This window comes from Rhinoderma darwinii, unplaced genomic scaffold (assembly GCF_050947455.1).
Source record: "Rhinoderma darwinii isolate aRhiDar2 unplaced genomic scaffold, aRhiDar2.hap1 Scaffold_2142, whole genome shotgun sequence".
In the NCBI taxonomy this organism is placed as follows: domain Eukaryota; kingdom Metazoa; phylum Chordata; class Amphibia; order Anura; family Rhinodermatidae; genus Rhinoderma; species Rhinoderma darwinii.
This window is the reverse complement of record NW_027462476.1, coordinates 1-21902: the sequence shown is the minus strand read 5'-3', so window position 1 is coordinate 21902 and position 21902 is coordinate 1. Positions and strand designations below refer to the sequence as shown.

At 46.6% G+C, this 21902-nt stretch overlaps 12 non-coding genes across 12 annotated transcripts; all 12 read right to left on the bottom strand.

Annotated features, from left to right (window-relative positions):
- Nucleotides 1–102: 102 nt before the first annotated feature.
- On the bottom strand, nucleotides 103–293 carry LOC142701602 (U2 spliceosomal RNA). Its single transcript, XR_012866940.1, has one exon. It is a non-coding gene; the product is annotated as a U2 spliceosomal RNA (small nuclear RNA).
- A 1300-nt stretch (nucleotides 294–1593) lies between these two features.
- Nucleotides 1594–1784, bottom strand: LOC142701601 (U2 spliceosomal RNA). The gene has a single exon (XR_012866939.1). It is a non-coding gene; the product is annotated as a U2 spliceosomal RNA (small nuclear RNA).
- Nucleotides 1785–3080: 1296 nt separating this feature from the next.
- LOC142701599 (U2 spliceosomal RNA) lies at nucleotides 3081–3271 on the bottom strand. The gene has a single exon (XR_012866938.1). It is a non-coding gene; the product is annotated as a U2 spliceosomal RNA (small nuclear RNA).
- Nucleotides 3272–4563: 1292 nt separating this feature from the next.
- On the bottom strand, nucleotides 4564–4754 carry LOC142701598 (U2 spliceosomal RNA). Its single transcript, XR_012866937.1, has one exon. It is a non-coding gene; the product is annotated as a U2 spliceosomal RNA (small nuclear RNA).
- Nucleotides 4755–6034: 1280 nt separating this feature from the next.
- LOC142701634 (U2 spliceosomal RNA) lies at nucleotides 6035–6222 on the bottom strand. Its single transcript, XR_012866969.1, has one exon. It is a non-coding gene; the product is annotated as a U2 spliceosomal RNA (small nuclear RNA).
- Nucleotides 6223–7514: 1292 nt separating this feature from the next.
- LOC142701597 (U2 spliceosomal RNA) lies at nucleotides 7515–7705 on the bottom strand. Its single transcript, XR_012866936.1, has one exon. It is a non-coding gene; the product is annotated as a U2 spliceosomal RNA (small nuclear RNA).
- A 1276-nt stretch (nucleotides 7706–8981) lies between these two features.
- Nucleotides 8982–9172, bottom strand: LOC142701632 (U2 spliceosomal RNA). Its single transcript, XR_012866968.1, has one exon. It is a non-coding gene; the product is annotated as a U2 spliceosomal RNA (small nuclear RNA).
- A 6041-nt stretch (nucleotides 9173–15213) lies between these two features.
- LOC142701596 (U2 spliceosomal RNA) lies at nucleotides 15214–15404 on the bottom strand. The gene has a single exon (XR_012866935.1). It is a non-coding gene; the product is annotated as a U2 spliceosomal RNA (small nuclear RNA).
- Nucleotides 15405–16672: 1268 nt separating this feature from the next.
- On the bottom strand, nucleotides 16673–16863 carry LOC142701635 (U2 spliceosomal RNA). Its single transcript, XR_012866970.1, has one exon. It is a non-coding gene; the product is annotated as a U2 spliceosomal RNA (small nuclear RNA).
- Nucleotides 16864–18143: 1280 nt separating this feature from the next.
- Nucleotides 18144–18334, bottom strand: LOC142701631 (U2 spliceosomal RNA). The gene has a single exon (XR_012866967.1). It is a non-coding gene; the product is annotated as a U2 spliceosomal RNA (small nuclear RNA).
- A 1284-nt stretch (nucleotides 18335–19618) lies between these two features.
- LOC142701619 (U2 spliceosomal RNA) lies at nucleotides 19619–19809 on the bottom strand. Its single transcript, XR_012866956.1, has one exon. It is a non-coding gene; the product is annotated as a U2 spliceosomal RNA (small nuclear RNA).
- Nucleotides 19810–21101: 1292 nt separating this feature from the next.
- LOC142701607 (U2 spliceosomal RNA) lies at nucleotides 21102–21292 on the bottom strand. Its single transcript, XR_012866945.1, has one exon. It is a non-coding gene; the product is annotated as a U2 spliceosomal RNA (small nuclear RNA).
- Nucleotides 21293–21902: the final 610 nt, after the last annotated feature.

The following is a 21902-nucleotide window of genomic DNA, read 5'->3' as shown; positions in this document are numbered from 1 at the left end:
GTTGAAATAATGGGATTAAAAGGGGAGATCCCTTCAGAAAGACAGAAACAATAGCAAAGACAAAAAACACTTTTGGAATCTGCTTTTAGTCAACACATAAGGAAAGGGTGCACCGGTCCTGGAAATACTGCAATACCAGGTCAATGCGTGGAGTGGACAGAGCAAGCTCTATTTCCATCTCCCTGTTCTAAAAATCCATTTAATATATGGTCCCCAGATAGGGGACGTATCAGATATTAAACTGATAAGAACAGATACTACACTTGATCTTAGCCAAAAGGCCGAGAAGCGATAACCCGAACGGGCCGCGCGTTGCCCGAGCCTGCCCGATACTGCTGTTCAGCCCTTGCAGCGATTCAGCCTACTTCTAGGCAATTCCATGGGGCCCTGCAGGCTCACACACTCACAGCTACACGGGAGGTGAATAAAGGCCGGAGAGGAAGCCAGACAGGATTTGCTTCTTTTGCTTGCACCACAATGCAGTGCTGAAAGAGGAGGAATCTACATAAAAACGCCTTCCTGGCAACGCCCAAATGCCCTGCTGCCATGCAGATAAACACTGGCAGCGGCAGCAAGTGCATGCCCACAGCCACCCCTTGTTCCTTCACACCTTGTATCAGCTGTAATCCAGTCCAGTCCAGTGCTGCCTGCTGAGCAGCACTGACCAACACTGCCTGGGCCCAGGCTTTTATCTCTGAGGCCCCATTATGATGTCAGAAAGCTGGCTCTGGAATCCTGAGGGCTCCACTATGACACGTGCAAAGTTCCGTCTGAACTTTATATAAGACGGTGAGGCTCAGTCAGTCACTCAGTGTTGCCTGAGAGGGCAACACTGCAACAGCCGGCCGCCAGGCTGTCTTTTTTTTGCACAGCTAGTTGCCTCCAGGAGGCCACAAGAGGGAGACAAGGGACTGCAAAATGGAAAATAGGCATCCACCAACTTTACAGACAACTTCTCCTTGCTCCTACAACCTCCATCCTTGCACAGTTTGTTATTCTTCTAGGTAACATAGTAACAAATCCAAATTGCTGCTCTCTTTGTAGGCAAGCAAGGCTTTGTTGCAACTGCAATTCTTACTTCTTCTTGAAATGTAGGGACGACAGTACATTCCATCACATCCATCTAGTGTACACAGGTAGGTCCATTGTGGCGGGCAGGCGAGCGGGCGGGCTGCTTTATTGGCTGTTTGCTGTTCCCCTACTCCACTCCACTATTTGACTGTTGTGCTGCATCAATCAATCAATCAATCAATCAATCAATCAATCAATCAATCAATCAATCAATCAATCAATCAGTGGCTGGCTCAGGTGCAGCTCTTTAACTTACCTAAAAGGGAGGGCGGAGAGAAGACAAGGAAGGTGAATGAGGTGTTCCAATGTGAAATGCCGGAAACACAGAAACACAGACGACACACAACAAGAGGTGGCAATCTATTCATTAATTGCATTTAATCAATGAGCTCATTATCACTCATGCATTGTCCAACAGGTGTTGAAATAATGGGATTAAAAGGGGAGATCCCTTCAGAAAGACAGAAACAATAGCAAAGACAAAAAACACTTTTGGAATCTGCTTTTAGTCAACACATAAGGAAAGGGTGCACCGGTCCTGGAAATACTGCAATACCAGGTCAATGCGTGGAGTGGACAGAGCAAGCTCTATTTCCATCTCCCTGTTCTAAAAATCCATTTAATATATGGTCCCCAGATAGGGGACGTATCAGATATTAAACTGATAAGAACAGATACTACACTTGATCTTAGCCAAAAGGCCGAGAAGCGATAACCCGAACGGGCCGCGCGTTGCCCGAGCCTGCCCGATACTGCTGTTCAGCCCTTGCAGCGATTCAGCCTACTTCTAGGCAATTCCATGGGGCCCTGCAGGCTCACACACTCACAGCTACACGGGAGGTGAATAAAGGCCGGAGAGGAAGCCAGACAGGATTTGCTTCTTTTGCTTGCACCACAATGCAGTGCTGAAAGAGGAGGAATCTACATAAAAACGCCTTCCTGGCAACGCCCAAATGCCCTGCTGCCATGCAGATAAACACTGGCAGCGGCAGCAAGTGCATGCCCACAGCCACCCCTTGTTCCTTCACACCTTGTATCAGCTGTAATCCAGTCCAGTCCAGTGCTGCCTGCTGAGCAGCACTGACCAACACTGCCTGGGCCCAGGCTTTTATCTCTGAGGCCCCATTATGATGTCAGAAAGCTGGCTCTGGAATCCTGAGGGCTCCACTATGACACGTGCAAAGTTCCGTCTGAACTTTATATAAGACGGTGAGGCTCAGTCAGTCACTCAGTGTTGCCTGAGAGGGCAACACTGCAACAGCCGGCCGCCAGGCTGTCTTTTTTTTGCACAGCTAGTTGCCTCCAGGAGGCCACAAGAGGGAGACAAGGGACTGCAAAATGGAAAATAGGCATCCACCAACTTTACAGACAACTTCTCCTTGCTCCTACAACCTCCATCCTTGCACAGTTTGTTATTCTTCTAGGTAACATAGTAACAAATCCAAATTGCTGCTCTCTTTGTAGGCAAGCAAGGCTTTGTTGCAACTGCAATTCTTACTTCTTCTTGAAATGTAGGGACGACAGTACATTCCATCACATCCATCTAGTGTACACAGGTAGGTCCATTGTGGCGGGCAGGCGAGCGGGCGGGCTGCTTTATTGGCTGTTTGCTGTTCCCCTACTCCACTCCACTATTTGACTGTTGTGCTGCATCAATCAATCAATCAATCAATCAATCAATCAATCAATCAATCAATCAATCAATCAATCAGTGGCTGGCTCAGGTGCAGCTCTTTAACTTACCTAAAAGGGAGGGCGGAGAGAAGACAAGGAAGGTGAATGAGGTGTTCCAATGTGAAATGCCGGAAACACAGAAACACAGACGACACACAACAAGAGGTGGCAATCTATTCATTAATTGCATTTAATCAATGAGCTCATTATCACTCATGCATTGTCCAACAGGTGTTGAAATAATGGGATTAAAAGGGGAGATCCCTTCAGAAAGACAGAAACAATAGCAAAGACAAAAAACACTTTTGGAATCTGCTTTTAGTCAACACATAAGGAAAGGGTGCACCGGTCCTGGAAATACTGCAATACCAGGTCAATGCGTGGAGTGGACAGAGCAAGCTCTATTTCCATCTCCCTGTTCTAAAAATCCATTTAATATATGGTCCCCAGATAGGGGACGTATCAGATATTAAACTGATAAGAACAGATACTACACTTGATCTTAGCCAAAAGGCCGAGAAGCGATAACCCGAACGGGCCGCGCGTTGCCCGAGCCTGCCCGATACTGCTGTTCAGCCCTTGCAGCGATTCAGCCTACTTCTAGGCAATTCCATGGGGCCCTGCAGGCTCACACACTCACAGCTACACGGGAGGTGAATAAAGGCCGGAGAGGAAGCCAGACAGGATTTGCTTCTTTTGCTTGCACCACAATGCAGTGCTGAAAGAGGAGGAATCTACATAAAAACGCCTTCCTGGCAACGCCCAAATGCCCTGCTGCCATGCAGATAAACACTGGCAGCGGCAGCAAGTGCATGCCCACAGCCACCCCTTGTTCCTTCACACCTTGTATCAGCTGTAATCCAGTCCAGTCCAGTGCTGCCTGCTGAGCAGCACTGACCAACACTGCCTGGGCCCAGGCTTTTATCTCTGAGGCCCCATTATGATGTCAGAAAGCTGGCTCTGGAATCCTGAGGGCTCCACTATGACACGTGCAAAGTTCCGTCTGAACTTTATATAAGACGGTGAAGCTCAGTCAGTCACTCAGTGTTGCCTGAGAGGGCAACACTGCAACAGCCGGCCGCCAGGCTGTCTTTTTTTTGCACAGCTAGTTGCCTCCAGGAGGCCACAAGAGGGAGACAAGGGACTGCAAAATGGAAAATAGGCATCCACCAACTTTACAGACAACTTCTCCTTGCTCCTACAACCTCCATCCTTGCACAGTTTGTTATTCTTCTAGGTAACATAGTAACAAATCCAAATTGCTGCTCTCTTTGTAGGCAAGCAAGGCTTTGTTGCAACTGCAATTCTTACTTCTTCTTGAAATGTAGGGACGACAGTACATTCCATCACATCCATCTAGTGTACACAGGTAGGTCCATTGTGGCGGGCAGGCGAGCGGGCGGGCTGCTTTATTGGCTGTTTGCTGTTCCCCTACTCCACTCCACTATTTGACTGTTGTGCTGCATCAATCAATCAATCAATCAATCAATCAATCAATCAATCAATCAATCAATCAATCAGTGGCTGGCTCAGGTGCAGCTCTTTAACTTACCTAAAAGGGAGGGCGGAGAGAAGACAAGGAAGGTGAATGAGGTGTTCCAATGTGAAATGCCGGAAACACAGAAACACAGACGACACACAACAAGAGGTGGCAATCTATTCATTAATTGCATTTAATCAATGAGCTCATTATCACTCATGCATTGTCCAACAGGTGTTGAAATAATGGGATTAAAAGGGGAGATCCCTTCAGAAAGACAGAAACAATAGCAAAGACAAAAAACACTTTTGGAATCTGCTTTTAGTCAACACATAAGGAAAGGGTGCACCGGTCCTGGAAATACTGCAATACCAGGTCAATGCGTGGAGTGGACAGAGCAAGCTCTATTTCCATCTCCCTGTTCTAAAAATCCATTTAATATATGGTCCCCAGATAGGGGACGTATCAGATATTAAACTGATAAGAACAGATACTACACTTGATCTTAGCCAAAAGGCCGAGAAGCGATAACCCGAACGGGCCGCGCGTTGCCCGAGCCTGCCCGATACTGCTGTTCAGCCCTTGCAGCGATTCAGCCTACTTCTAGGCAATTCCATGGGGCCCTGCAGGCTCACACACTCACAGCTACACGGGAGGTGAATAAAGGCCGGAGAGGAAGCCAGACAGGATTTGCTTCTTTTGCTTGCACCACAATGCAGTGCTGAAAGAGGAGGAATCTACATAAAAACTCCTTCCTGGCAACGCCCAAATGCCCTGCTGCCATGCAGATAAACACTGGCAGCGGCAGCAAGTGCATGCCCACAGCCACCCCTTGTTCCTTCACACCTTGTATCAGCTGTAATCCAGTCCAGTCCAGTGCTGCCTGCTGAGCAGCACTGACCAACACTGCCTGGGCCCAGGCTTTTATCTCTGAGGCCCCATTATGATGTCAGAAAGCTGGCTCTGGAATCCTGAGGGCTCCACTATGACACGTGCAAAGTTCCGTCTGAACTTTATATAAGACGGTGAGGCTCAGTCAGTCACTCAGTGTTGCCTGAGAGGGCAACACTGCAACAGCCGGCCGCCAGGCTGTCTTTTTTTTGCACAGCTAGTTGCCTCCAGGAGGCCACAAGAGGGAGACAAGGGACTGCAAAATGGAAAATAGGCATCCACCAACTTTACAGACAACTTCTCCTTGCTCCTACAACCTCCATCCTTGCACAGTTTGTTATTCTTCTAGGTAACATAGTAACAAATCCAAATTGCTGCTCTCTTTGTAGGCAAGCAAGGCTTTGTTGCAACTGCAATTCTTACTTCTTCTTGAAATGTAGGGACGACAGTACATTCCATCACATCCATCTAGTGTACACAGGTAGGTCCATTGTGGCGGGCAGGCGAGCGGGCGGGCTGCTTTATTGGCTGTTTGCTGTTCCCCTACTCCACTCCACTATTTGACTGTTGTGCTGCATCAATCAATCAATCAATCAATCAATCAATCAATCAATCAATCAGTGGCTGGCTCAGGTGCAGCTCTTTAACTTACCTAAAAGGGAGGGCGGAGAGAAGACAAGGAAGGTGAATGAGGTGTTCCAATGTGAAATGCCGGAAACACAGAAACACAGACGACACACAACAAGAGGTGGCAATCTATTCATTAATTGCATTTAATCAATGAGCTCATTATCACTCATGCATTGTCCAACAGGTGTTGAAATAATGGGATTAAAAGGGGAGATCCCTTCAGAAAGACAGAAACAATAGCAAAGACAAAAAACACTTTTGGAATCTGCTTTTAGTCAACACATAAGGAAAGGGTGCACCGGTCCTGGAAATACTGCAATACCAGGTCAATGCGTGGAGTGGACAGAGCAAGCTCTATTTCCATCTCCCTGTTCTAAAAATCCATTTAATATATGGTCCCCAGATAGGGGACGTATCAGATAAACTGATAAGAACAGATACTACACTTGATCTTAGCCAAAAGGCCGAGAAGCGATAACCCGAACGGGCCGCGCGTTGCCCGAGCCTGCCCGATACTGCTGTTCAGCCCTTGCAGCGATTCAGCCTACTTCTAGGCAATTCCATGGGGCCCTGCAGGCTCACACACTCACAGCTACACGGGAGGTGAATAAAGGCCGGAGAGGAAGCCAGACAGGATTTGCTTCTTTTGCTTGCACCACAATGCAGTGCTGAAAGAGGAGGAATCTACATAAAAACGCCTTCCTGGCAACGCCCAAATGCCCTGCTGCCATGCAGATAAACACTGGCAGCGGCAGCAAGTGCATGCCCACAGCCACCCCTTGTTCCTTCACACCTTGTATCAGCTGTAATCCAGTCCAGTCCAGTGCTGCCTGCTGAGCAGCACTGACCAACACTGCCTGGGCCCAGGCTTTTATCTCTGAGGCCCCATTATGATGTCAGAAAGCTGGCTCTGGAATCCTGAGGGCTCCACTATGACACGTGCAAAGTTCCGTCTGAACTTTATATAAGACGGTGAGGCTCAGTCAGTCACTCAGTGTTGCCTGAGAGGGCAACACTGCAACAGCCGGCCGCCAGGCTGTCTTTTTTTTGCACAGCTAGTTGCCTCCAGGAGGCCACAAGAGGGAGACAAGGGACTGCAAAATGGAAAATAGGCATCCACCAACTTTACAGACAACTTCTCCTTGCTCCTACAACCTCCATCCTTGCACAGTTTGTTATTCTTCTAGGTAACATAGTAACAAATCCAAATTGCTGCTCTCTTTGTAGGCAAGCAAGGCTTTGTTGCAACTGCAATTCTTACTTCTTCTTGAAATGTAGGGACGACAGTACATTCCATCACATCCATCTAGTGTACACAGGTAGGTCCATTGTGGCGGGCAGGCGAGCGGGCGGGCTGCTTTATTGGCTGTTTGCTGTTCCCCTACTCCACTCCACTATTTGACTGTTGTGCTGCATCAATCAATCAATCAATCAATCAATCAATCAATCAATCAATCAATCAATCAATCAGTGGCTGGCTCAGGTGCAGCTCTTTAACTTACCTAAAAGGGAGGGCGGAGAGAAGACAAGGAAGGTGAATGAGGTGTTCCAATGTGAAATGCCGGAAACACAGAAACACAGACGACACACAACAAGAGGTGGCAATCTATTCATTAATTGCATTTAATCAATGAGCTCATTATCACTCATGCATTGTCCAACAGGTGTTGAAATAATGGGATTAAAAGGGGAGATCCCTTCAGAAAGACAGAAACAATAGCAAAGACAAAAAACACTTTTGGAATCTGCTTTTAGTCAACACATAAGGAAAGGGTGCACCGGTCCTGGAAATACTGCAATACCAGGTCAATGCGTGGAGTGGACAGAGCAAGCTCTATTTCCATCTCCCTGTTCTAAAAATCCATTTAATATATGGTCCCCAGATAGGGGACGTATCAGATATTAAACTGATAAGAACAGATACTACACTTGATCTTAGCCAAAAGGCCGAGAAGCGATAACCCGAACGGGCCGCGCGTTGCCCGAGCCTGCCCGATACTGCTGTTCAGCCCTTGCAGCGATTCAGCCTACTTCTAGGCAATTCCATGGGGCCCTGCAGGCTCACACACTCACAGCTACACGGGAGGTGAATAAAGGCCGGAGAGGAAGCCAGACAGGATTTGCTTCTTTTGCTTGCACCACAATGCAGTGCTGAAAGAGGAGGAATCTACATAAAAACGCCTTCCTGGCAACGCCCAAATGCCCTGCTGCCATGCAGATAAACACTGGCAGCGGCAGCAAGTGCATGCCCACAGCCACCCCTTGTTCCTTCACAACTTGTATCAGCTGTAATCCAGTCCAGTCCAGTGCTGCCTGCTGAGCAGCACTGACCAACACTGCCTGGGCCCAGGCTTTTATCTCTGAGGCCCCATTATGATGTCAGAAAGCTGGCTCTGGAATCCTGAGGGCTCCACTATGACACGTGCAAAGTTCCGTCTGAACTTTATATAAGACGGTGAGGCTCAGTCAGTCACTCAGTGTTGCCTGAGAGGGCAACACTGCAACAGCCGGCCGCCAGGCTGTCTTTTTTTTGCACAGCTAGTTGCCTCCAGGAGGCCACAAGAGGGAGACAAGGGACTGCAAAATGGAAAATAGGCATCCACCAACTTTACAGACAACTTCTCCTTGCTCCTACAACCTCCATCCTTGCACAGTTTGTTATTCTTCTAGGTAACATAGTAACAAATCCAAATTGCTGCTCTCTTTGTAGGCAAGCAAGGCTTTGTTGCAACTGCAATTCTTACTTCTTCTTGAAATGTAGGGACGACAGTACATTCCATCACATCCATCTAGTGTACACAGGTAGGTCCATTGTGGCGGGCAGGCGAGCGGGCGGGCTGCTTTATTGGCTGTTTGCTGTTCCCCTACTCCACTCCACTATTTGACTGTTGTGCTGCATCAATCAATCAATCAATCAATCAATCAATCAATCAATCAGTGGCTGGCTCAGGTGCAGCTCTTTAACTTACCTAAAAGGGAGGGCGGAGAGAAGACAAGGAAGGTGACTGAGGTGTTCCAATGTGAAATGCCGGAAACACAGAAACACAGACGACACACAACAAGAGGTGGCAATCTATTCATTAATTGCATTTAATCAATGAGCTCATTATCACTCATGCATTGTCCAACAGGTGTTGAAATAATGGGATTAAAAGGGGAGATCCCTTCAGAAAGACAGAAACAATAGCAAAGACAAAAAACACTTTTGGAATCTGCTTTTAGTCAACACATAAGGAAAGGGTGAACCGGTCCTGGAAATACTGCAATACCAGGTCAATGCGTGGAGTGGACAGAGCAAGCTCTATTTCCATCTCCCTGTTCTAAAAATCCATTTAATATATGGTCCCCAGATAGGGGACGTATCAGATATTAAACTGATAAGAACAGATACTACACTTGATCTTAGCCAAAAGGCCGAGAAGCGATAACCCAAACGGGCCGCGCGTTGCCCGAGCCTGCCCGATACTGCTGTTCAGCCCTTGCAGCGATTCAGCCTACTTCTAGGCAATTCCATGGGGCCCTGCAGGCTCACACACTCACAGCTACACGGGAGGTGAATAAAGGCCGGAGAGGAAGCCAGACAGGATTTGCTTCTTTTGCTTGCACCACAATGCAGTGCTGAAAGAGGAGGAATCTACATAAAAACGCCTTCCTGGCAACGCCCAAATGCCCTGCTGCCATGCAGATAAACACTGGCAGCGGCAGCAAGTGCATGCCCACAGCCACCCCTTGTTCCTTCACACCTTGTATCAGCTGTAATCCAGTCCAGTCCAGTGCTGCCTGCTGAGCAGCACTGACCAACACTGCCTGGGCCCAGGCTTTTATCTCTGAGGCCCCATTATGATGTCAGAAAGCTGGCTCTGGAATCCTGAGGGCTCCACTATGACACGTGCAAAGTTCCGTCTGAACTTTATATAAGACGGTGAGGCTCAGTCAGTCACTCAGTGTTGCCTGAGAGGGCAACACTGCAACAGCCGGCCGCCAGGCTGTCTTTTTTTTGCACAGCTAGTTGCCTCCAGGAGGCCACAAGAGGGAGACAAGGGACTGCAAAATGGAAAATAGGCATCCACCAACTTTACAGACAACTTCTCCTTGCTCCTACAACCTCCATCCTTGCACAGTTTGTTATTCTTCTAGGTAACATAGTAACAAATCCAAATTGCTGCTCTCTTTGTAGGCAAGCAAGGCTTTGTTGCAACTGCAATTCTTACTTCTTCTTGAAATGTAGGGACGACAGTACATTCCATCACATCCATCTAGTGTACACAGGTAGGTCCATTGTGGCGGGCAGGCGAGCGGGCGGGCTGCTTTATTGGCTGTTTGCTGTTCCCCTACTCCACTCCACTATTTGACTGTTGTGCTGCATCAATCAATCAATCAATCAATCAATCAATCAATCAATCAATCAATCAATCAATCAATCAATCAATCAGTGGCTGGCTCAGGTGCAGCTCTTTAACTTACCTTAACCCCTTAAGGACGCAGCCTAGTTTGGGCCTTAAGGCTCAGAGCCCATTTTTCAAATCTGACATATTTCACTTTATGTGGTAATAACGTCGGAATGCTTAAACCTATCCAAGCGATTCTGAGATTGTTTTCTCGTGACACTTTGGGCTTCATGTTCGTGGTAAAATTTGGTCGATATATTCAGTCTTTATTTGTGAAAAATTGCAAAATTTAGAGAAAATTTACAAAAAATAGCATTTTTCAGAATTTAAATGCATCTGCTTGAAAAACAGACGGTTATACCACCCAAAATAGTTACTAGTTCACATTTCCCATATGTCTACTTTTGATTGGCATCGTTTTTTGAACATTCTTTTATTTTTCTTGGACGTTACAAGGCTTAGAACATAAACAGCAATTTCTCATATTCTTAAGAAAATTTCAAAAGCCTTTTTTTGAAGGTGCCAGTTCAGTTCTGAAGTGGATTTGAGGGGACTATGTGTTAGAAACCCCCATAAAACACCCCATTTTAAAAACTAGACCCCTCAAAGTATTCAAAACAGCATATAGAAAGTTTTTTAACCCTTCAGGCATTTCACAGGAATTAAAGCAAAGTGGAAATTAAATTTGCAAATTTCATTTTTTCTGCTGAATTTCAATTTTATTCAATTTTTTTTTAGTAACAGAGAAGGTTTTACCAGAGAAACACTACAAATATGTATTGTCCAGATTCTGCAGTTTTTAGAAATGTCCCACATGTGGCCCTACTGCGCTCGTGGACTAAAACACAAGCCCTAGAAGCAAAGAAGCACCTAGTGCATTTTGAGGCCTCTTTTTTATTAGAATATATTTTAGGCAGCATGCCAGGTTTGAAGAGGCGTTGAGGTATCAAAACAATGGAAACCCACCAGAAGTGACCCCATTTTGGAAATTACACCCCTCAAGGAATTCATTTATGGTTTTTGTTATCATTTTGACCGCACAGTTTTTTCACAGCACCTATTTGAATTGGGCTGTGAAATGAAAAAAATGATATTTTTTCCAATAAAATGTCATTTTTGATCAAATTTTCTTATTTTCACAGGGAACAACATACCCCATTTTGTTGCCCAATTTGTCCTTAGTGCGGCAATACCCCATTTGTGGTGATAAACTGCCGTTTGGGCCCATGGGAGGGCTCAGAAGGAAAGGAGCGCTATGTGTTTGTTGGAGTCCAGATTTTGCTGGATTGGTTTTCGGGTGCCATGTCGCATTTGCAGAGCCCCAGAGGTATCAAAGCAATGGAAACCCACCAGAAGTGACCCCATTTTGGAAACTACACCCCTCAAGGAATTCATTTATGGTTTTTGTTATCATTTTGACCGCACAGGTTTTTCACAGCACCTATTTGAATTGGGCTGTGAAATGAAAAAAATTATATTTTTTCCAATAAGATGTCATTTTTGATCAAAATTTCTTATTTTCACAGGGAACAACATACCCCATTTTGTTGCCCAATTTGTCCTTAGTGCGGCAATACCCCATTTGTGGTGATAAACTGCCGTTTGGGCCCATGGGAGGGCTCAGACGGAAAGGAGCGCTATGTGTTTGTTGGAGTCCAGATTTTGCTGGATTGGTTTTCGGGTGCCATGTTGCATTTGCAGAGCCCCAGAGGTATCAAAGCAATGGAAACCCACCAGAAGTGACCCCATTTTGGAAACTACACCCCTCAAGGAATTCATTTATGGTTTTTGTTATCATTTTGACCGCACAGTTTTTTCACAGCACCTATTTGAATTGGGCTGTGAAATGAAAAAAATGATATTTTTTCCAATAAGATGTCATTTTTGATCAAAATTTCTTATTTTCACAAGGAACAACATACCCCATTTTGTTGCCCAATTTGTCCTTAGTGCGGCAATACCCCATTTGTGGTGATAAACTGCCCTTTGGGCCCATGGGAGGGCTCAGAAGGAAAGGACCACCATTTGGCCTACTGGAGCTTTTCTGGTGCTAAGTCATGTGTGCAGAAGCCCCTGAGGTACCAGTACAGTTGAAACCCCCGAGAAGTGACCCCATTTTAAAAACTACACCCCTTAAGACATTCATCTAGAGGTGTAGTGAGCATTTTGACCCCACAGGTACTGTGTAAAAGATAATGCGCAGCAGATGGTGCAGTGTGAGATTTGCAATTTTATATATGTATATGCCATTTCAGTGTCCAATATAGTGTGCCCAGCATGCGCCACCGGAGATATACACCCCTTAAATTGTAATGTGGGTTCTCCTGGGTACGACAATACCCTACATGTGGCTGTTATCAGCTGCCTGGGCATACGGCAGGGCTCAGAAGGGAAAGATGAGGGGGGTAAGCTGTGCGGAGTGCATCAGGGTAAATTGAAAATCAAGGGATGTATGATACATTTTAAAACAATCTTTTATACAGAGCCCTGGTTTTTCGGGACACGTGTCACATTGGTATATTGTGTTCTTCCTTATCCCCCTCTTATAGCAGACTCTGCACCTCTTTTGACTCTTTCCCTTTCCACCGGTTTGGGGACCTTCTCCTGGAAAGTGTTGCCCTGGTACGATGCGCCCCCCCTTCCTGGTCCCTAAAGATTAGATCTTGAAATTCCAGGAAAGTTCCCCTCTGGCCTGCACATCGACGTAGCACATACGCATTGTACAAAGCCATCTGTATGATGTGCCCGGCCAGCTTCTTATACCTCACCGCATGGCGCTGTAGGGCTTCAGGACTTGATTTGACAAGTCCATCCCTCCCATGTACCTATTGTAGTCCAGGATGCAGTCTGGTTTGGGGGTGGCCTTTCCTTCATATATCCTAAACCTGTAGGTATACCCTGATGCACTCTCGCAGCTTATACATCTTCACGCCATACCTTGCCCTCTTACCTGGCAGGTACTGGCGGAATTGAACCCTCCCTTTAAAATGTACCAGGGACTCATCAATAGAAAAACACTTCTCGGGGGTGTATGCTTGGGAAAACCGGGCACTGGAACGGTCTAATAGGGGTCTCCGTTTATACAAACGGTCAAAACTGGGGTCATCTCGGAGTGGGCACGGCTCATTATCAGTATAATGTAAGAAGCGAAGTATTGCCTCATTTATTTATTTTTTTAGGTTCCAGTTCATTTCTGAAGTTGCTTTGAGGGGCCCATATATTAGAAACCCCTATCAAACACCCCATTTTAGAAACTAGACCCCTCAAAGTATTCACAACAGCATTTAGAAAGTTTATGAACCCTTTAGGTGTTTCACAGAAATTTAGAGCAAAGTAGAGGTGACATTTACTCTTTTTATACCATTTTTTTTATAACACAAAAGGATTTATCAGAGAAACGCAACTCAATACTTATTGCCCAGATTCTGCAGTTTAGAGAAATATCCCACATGTGGCCCTCGGGCGGTAATGGACTGAAGCACCGGCCTCCGAAGCAAAGGAGCACCTAGCGGATTTTGAGCCCTCGTTTTTATTAGGCACCATGTCCGGTTTGAAGAGGTCTTGTGGTGCCAAAACATTGGAAACCCCCCAAAAGTGACCCCAATTTGGAAACTAGACCCCTTGAGGAATCCATTGTAGTTTTCATGGGGTGCATGCGGCTTTTTGATCAGTTTTTATTCCATTTTTAGGTGGCGTGGTGCCTAAAAAACAGCAATTGTACTATTGTTTTTGTATACTTTTTTTTTTACAGCGTTCACCGTGCGCTATAAATGATATATTAACTTTATTCTGCGGGGCGATACGATCACGGCGATACCAGATGTTTATAGTTTTTTTTTATGTCTTATGGCGTTTGCACAATAAAGTACGTTTTGTAAACAATCATTCACTTTTTGTGTTACCTTATTCTAAGAGCCATAACGTTTTTATTTTTCAATCAATAAAGCCGTGCGAGGACTTATTTTTTGCGTAACGAACTGTATTTTCCATCAGTACCATTTTTCGGTACATGCGACTTTTTGATCTCTTTTTATTCCATTTTTTGGGAGGTGAAGTGACCAAACAATTGTGATTGTGGTACGGTTTATTAATATTTTTTTTTACGGCGTTCACCGTGCGGGATAAATAACAAAATATTTTTGTAGTTCAGGCCGTTACGGACGCGGCGATACCAATTATGTATAGTTTATTTGTTTGTTTATATATTTTTATTAATAATAAAGGCCTGATAAGGGAAAAAGTGGGACTTTTACTTTTATTACTTTTAAAACTTTTATTTTCTTATTTTTACACATCTTTTTTTAACTTTTTTTTTACTTTATTACTTTGTCACACTAGGGGACATGAGGGCAGGAGGCCCTGATCGCTATTCTAATACACTGCACTACATGCGTAGTGCAGTGTATTAGAACTGTCAGCTACTCACTGACAGCAAGCATAGTGGGTCCTGACGTTGTCAGGACCCACTAGGCTTCCGTCTATGGCATAGCCGGAAGCCATTGTTTGGTGTCCGGTTGCCATAGTCACCATCGCCGGCCGCTATCGCGTAGCAGGCCGGCGATGGCAGCTTAACCCCTAAAAAGCCGCGATCTCTATAGAACGCGGCTTTTAAGGGGTTAATCAGCGGGGACACAGCGATCGGTCCCCGCTGTAGGAGCTGTGACAGCTGCTGAACAAGACAGCAGCGTCACAGCTCCTGTATGTGTCGGGAGGACGGCCGAAACGGCCGTTACTCCCGAGACGTACTATTACGGCATGGAGCGCGAACGATACAGCTGCCATGACGTAATAGTACGTCAAGGAGCGGGAAGGGGTTAAAGGGAGGGCGGAGAGAAGACAAGGAAGGTGAATGAGGTGTTCCAATGTGAAATGCCGGAAACACAGAAACACAGACGACACACAACAAGAGGTGGCAATCTATTCATTAATTGCATTTAATCAATGAGCTCATTATCACTCATGCATTGTCCAACAGGTGTTGAAATAATGGGATTAAAAGGGGAGATCCCTTCAGAAAGACAGAAACAATAGCAAAGACAAAAAACACTTTTGGAATCTGCTTTTAGTCAACACATAAGGAAAGGGTGCACCGGTCCTGGAAATACTGCAATACCAGGTCAATGCGTGGAGTGGACAGAGCAAGCTCTATTTCCATCTCCCTGTTCTAAAAATCCATTTAATATATGGTCCCCAGATAGGGGACGTATCAGATATTAAACTGATAAGAACAGATACTACACTTGATCTTAGCCAAAAGGCCGAGAAGCGATAACCCGAACGGGCCGCGCGTTGCCCGAGCCTGCCCGATACTGCTGTTCAGCCCTTGCAGCGATTCAGCCTACTTCTAGGCAATTCCATGGGGCCCTGCAGGCTCACACACTCACAGCTACACGGGAGGTGAATAAAGGCCGGAGAGGAAGCCAGACAGGATTTGCTTCTTTTGCTTGCACCACAATGCAGTGCTGAAAGAGGAGGAATCGACATAAAAACGCCTTCCTGGCAACGCCCAAATGCCCTGCTGCCATGCAGATAAACACTGGCAGCGGCAGCAAGTGCATGCCCACAGCCACCCCTTGTTCCTTCACACCTTGTATCAGCTGTAATCCAGTCCAGTCCAGTGCTGCCTGCTGAGCAGCACTGACCAACACTGCCTGGGCCCAGGCTTTTATCTCTGAGGCCCCATTATGATGTCAGAAAGCTGGCTCTGGAATCCTGAGGGCTCCACTATGACACGTGCAAAGTTCCGTCTGAACTTTATATAAGACGGTGAGGCTCAGTCAGTCACTCAGTGTTGCCTGAGAGGGCAACACTGCAACAGCCGGCCGCCAGGCTGTCTTTTTTTTGCACAGCTAGTTGCCTCCAGGAGGCCACAAGAGGGAGACAAGGGACTGCAAAATGGAAAATAGGCATCCACCAACTTTACAGACAACTTCTCCTTGCTCCTACAACCTCCATCCTTGCACAGTTTGTTATTCTTCTAGGTAACATAGTAACAAATCCAAATTGCTGCTCTCTTTGTAGGCAAGCAAGGCTTTGTTGCAACTGCAATTCTTACTTCTTCTTGAAATGTAGGGACGACAGTACATTCCATCACATCCATCTAGTGTACACAGGTAGGTCCATTGTGGCGGGCAGGCGAGCGGGCGGGCTGCTTTATTGGCTGTTTGCTGTTCCCCTACTCCACTCCACTATTTGACTGTTGTGCTGCATCAATCAATCAATCAATCAATCAATCAATCAGTGGCTGGCTCAGGTGCAGCTCTTTAACTTACCTAAAAGGGAGGGCGGAGAGAAGACAAGGAAGGTGAATGAGGTGTTCCAATGTGAAATGCCGGAAACACAGAAACACAGACGACACACAACAAGAGGTGGCAATCTATTCATTAATTGCATTTAATCAATGAGCTCATTATCACTCATGCATTGTCCAACAGGTGTTGAAATAATGGGATTAAAAGGGGAGATCCCTTCAGAAAGACAGAAACAATAGCAAAGACAAAAAACACTTTTGGAATCTGCTTTTAGTCAACACATAAGGAAAGGGTGCACCGGTCCTGGAAATACTGCAATACCAGGTCAATGCGTGGAGTGGACAGAGCAAGCTCTATTTCCATCTCCCTGTTCTAAAAATCCATTTAATATATGGTCCCCAGATAGGGGACGTATCAGATATTAAACTGATAAGAACAGATACTACACTTGATCTTAGCCAAAAGGCCGAGAAGCGATAACCCGAACGGGCCGCGCGTTGCCCGAGCCTGCCCGATACTGCTGTTCAGCCCTTGCAGCGATTCAGCCTACTTCTAGGCAATTCCATGGGGCCCTGCAGGCTCACACACTCACAGCTACACAGGAGGTGAATAAAGGCCGGAGAGGAAGCCAGACAGGATTTGCTTCTTTTGCTTGCACCACAATGCAGTGCTGAAAGAGGAGGAATCTACATAAAAACGCCTTCCTGGCAACGCCCAAATGCCCTGCTGCCATGCAGATAAACACTGGCAGCGGCAGCAAGTGCATGCCCACAGCCACCCCTTGTTCCTTCACACCTTGTATCAGCTGTAATCCAGTCCAGTCCAGTGCTGCCTGCTGAGCAGCACTGACCAACACTGCCTGGGCCCAGGCTTTTATCTCTGAGGCCCCATTATGATGTCAGAAAGCTGGCTCTGGAATCCTGAGGGCTCCACTATGACACGTGCAAAGTTCCGTCTGAACTTTATATAAGACGGTGAGGCTCAGTCAGTCACTCAGTGTTGCCTGAGAGGGCAACACTGCAACAGCCGGCCGCCAGGCTGTCTTTTTTTTGCACAGCTAGTTGCCTCCAGGAGGCCACAAGAGGGAGACAAGGGACTGCAAAATGGAAAATAGGCATCCACCAACTTTACAGACAACTTCTCCTTGCTCCTACAACCTCCATCCTTGCACAGTTTGTTATTCTTCTAGGTAACATAGTAACAAATCCAAATTGCTGCTCTCTTTGTAGGCAAGCAAGGCTTTGTTGCAACTGCAATTCTTACTTCTTCTTGAAATGTAGGGACGACAGTACATTCCATCACATCCATCTAGTGTACACAGGTAGGTCCATTGTGGCGGGCAGGCGAGCGGGCGGGCTGCTTTATTGGCTGTTTGCTGTTCCCCTACTCCACTCCACTATTTGACTGTTGTGCTGCATCAATCAATCAATCAATCAATCAATCAATCAATCAATCAATCAGTGGCTGGCTCAGGTGCAGCTCTTTAACTTACCTAAAAGGGAGGGCGGAGAGAAGACAAGGAAGGTGAATGAGGTGTTCCAATGTGAAATGCCGGAAACACAGAAACACAGACGACACACAACAAGAGGTGGCAATCTATTCATTAATTGCATTTAATCAATGAGCTCATTATCACTCATGCATTGTCCAACAGGTGTTGAAATAATGGGATTAAAAGGGGAGATCCCTTCAGAAAGACAGAAACAATAGCAAAGACAAAAAACACTTTTGGAATCTGCTTTTAGTCAACACATAAGGAAAGGGTGCACCGGTCCTGGAAATACTGCAATACCAGGTCAATGCGTGGAGTGGACAGAGCAAGCTCTATTTCCATCTCCCTGTTCTAAAAATCCATTTAATATATGGTCCCCAGATAGGGGACGTATCAGATATTAAACTGATAAGAACAGATACTACACTTGATCTTAGCCAAAAGGCCGAGAAGCGATAACCCGAACGGGCCGCGCGTTGCCCGAGCCTGCCCGATACTGCTGTTCAGCCCTTGCAGCGATTCAGCCTACTTCTAGGCAATTCCATGGGGCCCTGCAGGCTCACACACTCACAGCTACACGGGAGGTGAATAAAGGCCGGAGAGGAAGCCAGACAGGATTTGCTTCTTTTGCTTGCACCACAATGCAGTGCTGAAAGAGGAGGAATCTACATAAAAACGCCTTCCTGGCAACGCCCAAATGCCCTGCTGCCATGCAGATAAACACTGGCAGCGGCAGCAAGTGCATGCCCACAGCCACCCCTTGTTCCTTCACACCTTGTATCAGCTGTAATCCAGTCCAGTCCAGTGCTGCCTGCTGAGCAGCACTGACCAACACTGCCTGGGCCCAGGCTTTTATCTCTGAGGCCCCATTATGATGTCAGAAAGCTGGCTCTGGAATCCTGAGGGCTCCACTATGACACGTGCAAAGTTCCGTCTGAACTTTATATAAGACGGTGAGGCTCAGTCAGTCACTCAGTGTTGCCTGAGAGGGCAACACTGCAACAGCCGGCCGCCAGGCTGTCTTTTTTTTGCACAGCTAGTTGCCTCCAGGAGGCCACAAGAGGGAGACAAGGGACTGCAAAATGGAAAATAGGCATCCACCAACTTTACAGACAACTTCTCCTTGCTCCTACAACCTCCATCCTTGCACAGTTTGTTATTCTTCTAGGTAACATAGTAACAAATCCAAATTGCTGCTCTCTTTGTAGGCAAGCAAGGCTTTGTTGCAACTGCAATTCTTACTTCTTCTTGAAATGTAGGGACGACAGTACATTCCATCACATCCATCTAGTGTACACAGGTAGGTCCATTGTGGCGGGCAGGCGAGCGGGCGGGCTGCTTTATTGGCTGTTTGCTGTTCCCCTACTCCACTCCACTATTTGACTGTTGTGCTGCATCAATCAATCAATCAATCAATCAATCAATCAATCAATCAATCAATCAGTGGCTGGCTCAGGTGCAGCTCTTTAACTTACCTAAAAGGGAGGGCGGAGAGAAGACAAGGAAGGTGAATGAGGTGTTCCAATGTGAAATGCCGGAAACACAGAAACACAGACGACACACAACAAGAGGTGGCAATCTATTCATTAATTGCATTTAATCAATGAGCTCATTATCACTCATGCATTGTCCAACAGGTGTTGAAATAATGGGATTAAAAGGGGAGATCCCTTCAGAAAGACAGAAACAATAGCAAAGACAAAAAACACTTTTGGAATCTGCTTTTAGTCAACACATAAGGAAAGGGTGCACCGGTCCTGGAAATACTGCAATACCAGGTCAATGCGTGGAGTGGACAGAGCAAGCTCTATTTCCATCTCCCTGTTCTAAAAATCCATTTAATATATGGTCCCCAGATAGGGGACGTATCAGATATTAAACTGATAAGAACAGATACTACACTTGATCTTAGCCAAAAGGCCGAGAAGCGATAACCCGAACGGGCCGCGCGTTGCCCGAGCCTGCCCGATACTGCTGTTCAGCCCTTGCAGCGATTCAGCCTACTTCTAGGCAATTCCATGGGGCCCTGCAGGCTCACACACTCACAGCTACACGGGAGGTGAATAAAGGCCGGAGAGGAAGCCAGACAGGATTTGCTTCTTTTGCTTGCACCACAATGCAGTGCTGAAAGAGGAGGAATCTACATAAAAACGCCTTCCTGGCAACGCCCAAATGCCCTGCTGCCATGCAGATAAACACTGGCAGCGGCAGCAAGTGCATGCCCACAGCCACCCCTTGTTCCTTCACACCTTGTATCAGCTGTAATCCAGTCCAGTCCAGTGCTGCCTGCTGAGCAGCACTGACCAACACTGCCTGGGCCCAGGCTTTTATCTCTGAGGCCCCATTATGATGTCAGAAAGCTGGCTCTGGAATCCTGAGGGCTCCACTATGACACGTGCAAAGTTCCGTCTGAACTTTATATAAGACGGTGAGGCTCAGTCAGTCACTCAGTGTTGCCTGAGAGGGCAACACTGCAACAGCCGGCCGCCAGGCTGTCTTTTTTTTGCACAGCTAGTTGCCTCCAGGAGGCCACAAGAGGGAGACAAGGGACTGCAAAATGGAAAATAGGCATCCACCAACTTTACAGACAACTTCTCCTTGCTCCTACAACCTCCATCCTTGCACAGTTTGTTATTCTTCTAGGTAACATAGTAACAAATCCAAATTGCTGCTCTCTTTGTAGGCAAGCAAGGCTTTGTTGCAACTGCAATTCTTACTTCTTCTTGAAATGTAGGGACGACAGTACATTCCATCACATCCATCTAGTGTACACAGGTAGGTCCATTGTGGCGGGCAGGCGAGCGGGCGGGCTGCTTTATTGGCTGTTTGCTGTTCCCCTACTCCACTCCACTATTTGACTGTTGTGCTGCATCAATCAATCAATCAATCAATCAATCAATCAATCAATCAATCAATCAATCAATCAGTGGCTGGCTCAGGTGCAGCTCTTTAACTTACCTAAAAGGGAGGGCGGAGAGAAGACAAGGAAGGTGAATGAGGTGTTCCAATGTGAAATGCCGGAAACACAGAAACACAGACGACACACAACAAGAGGTGGCAATCTATTCATTAATTGCATTTAATCAATGAGCTCATTATCACTCATGCATTGTCCAACAGGTGTTGAAATAATGGGATTAAAAGGGGAGATCCCTTCAGAAAGACAGAAACAATAGCAAAGACAAAAAACACTTTTGGAATCTGCTTTTAGTCAACACATAAGGAAAGGGTGCACCGGTCCTGGAAATACTGCAATACCAGGTCAATGCGTGGAGTGGACAGAGCAAGCTCTATTTCCATCTCCCTGTTCTAAAAATCCATTTAATATATGGTCCCCAGATAGGGGACGTATCAGATATTAAACTGATAAGAACAGATACTACACTTGATCTTAGCCAAAAGGCCGAGAAGCGATAACCCGAACGGGCCGCGCGTTGCCCGAGCCTGCCCGATACTGCTGTTCAGCCCTTGCAGCGATTCAGCCTACTTCTAGGCAATTCCATGGGGCCCTGCAGGCTCACACACTCACAGCTACACGGGAGGTGAATAAAGGCCGGAGAGGAAGCCAGACAGGATTTGCTTCTTTTGCTTGCACCACAATGCAGTGCTGAAAGAGGAGGAATCTACATAAAAACGCCTTCCTGGCAACGCCCAAATGCCCTGCTGCCATGCAGATAAACACTGGCAGCGGCAGCAAGTGCATGCCCACAGCCACCCCTTGTTCCTTCACACCTTGTATCAGCTGTAATCCAGTCCAGTCCAGTGCTGCCTGCTGAGCAGCACTGACCAACACTGCCTGGGCCCAGGCTTTTATCTCTGAGGCCCCATTATGATGTCAGAAAGCTGGCTCTGGAATCCTGAGGGCTCCACTATGACACGTGCAAAGTTCCGTCTGAACTTTATATAAGACGGTGAGGCTCAGTCAGTCACTCAGTGTTGCCTGAGAGGGCAACACTGCAACAGCCGGCCGCCAGGCTGTCTTTTTTTTGCACAGCTAGTTGCCTCCAGGAGGCCACAAGAGGGAG